Consider the following 1,402-nt stretch of genomic DNA (forward strand, 5'->3'; position numbering starts at 1 on the left):
TGAATATTAGAATATCACATTTTGAAAATAATTTAAAAATAAATAAAATAATATATATATATAAAAATAAGGAGATGTGGTATGATTGCCAATGAGACAACTATCCACCAAAGTTCAAATGAAGTGGATTTAAGCAATTATAGGCACCGTACGGCCTTCAGCAATGAGAAAAAACCAATACCGTATGGTCGTCTATAAACGGCCCCGACATGAAAAATATAAAACAATTCAATTGAGAAAACTAATGGCCTAATTTACTACAAAACAATTTACGAAAAACAAATATGACAGATATGAACCAACTGCAACCACTAAACTACAGGCTCCTGACTTGGGACAGGCACATAAAGAATGTGGCGGGGTTAAACATGTTTGTGAGCGCTCAACCCTCCCCTAACCTGGGACAGTGGTGTAACAGTACAATATAAGAACAAACTATAAAAATCAGTTGAAAAAGTCTTAACTCATCAGATGGATACAAATAAAAATACATCGAACAAAAACACAGAGTGGACGTGGATGGGTACTTATACATCCCATAAACAAAAAGACACTGAATACAGATCTGATAGTACTCGCAGTTACTGACATCTAGTTCAAAGCCAATAACAACTAATAAAAAAAATCATTTATCTAAGACTAAAATATCAATAATTTTACATCCAACATCCAATGGATTTAGTGTAAAGATGTCATTAACAATCAGAGAAAAACTCGACCTTGTGCAATGCCAAACTATAGGTATCGACAGATTGTAGTACCGTGAAAGTACATATGTGTAATATTTAGAATGGTTTTAATTAACTGATAACAAAAAAAATATTTATACCAATATTGTCTATATCTAGAATAAGAAACAAACTTTAAGTACTCGCAAAGCGGTTTGTGTTCGTACCGGCCTACAAAACAGCCAACAATGTGGTGGTGGTATGACATGAATACTACACGGACGTTTTCAAGGATGAAATTATAAATTCTTCTACATTCAGGGCCGTGCGCTACACAAATATTCATATAGTATACAATCATAAAATTACCACATCTCAGCTTAAGGCCTCTTCTGAACCTTTGACGGTTCCTTATGAAAAGGTTACCTAAATTTCACACAATCTTATCAAATAAAAGTTTCAATTTTAAATTAGGTTGTCTTTTGAAAAATCTTATTGCAAATTTATTTGCTGCAACTCATCTAAAGCCTTGAAAAATGAGAAAGGTAAATATGCTAGATATACATACTGGAGGTGTGATGAAATGACCTTAGCCGTAAACTTTTTCCTTGACAACTTTAATGTGCGTTTCGGCAATAAAGTGTATCAACAGGTTGTAGGTATTACTATGGGCACCAATCGCGCCCTTCAATAACAGAAGTATTCCTGTACTGGTATTAATCACAATGTATGGC

This window comes from Mytilus californianus, unplaced genomic scaffold (genome assembly GCF_021869535.1).
Source record: "Mytilus californianus isolate M0D057914Y unplaced genomic scaffold, xbMytCali1.0.p SCAF_5, whole genome shotgun sequence".
Taxonomy (NCBI): domain Eukaryota; kingdom Metazoa; phylum Mollusca; class Bivalvia; order Mytilida; family Mytilidae; genus Mytilus; species Mytilus californianus.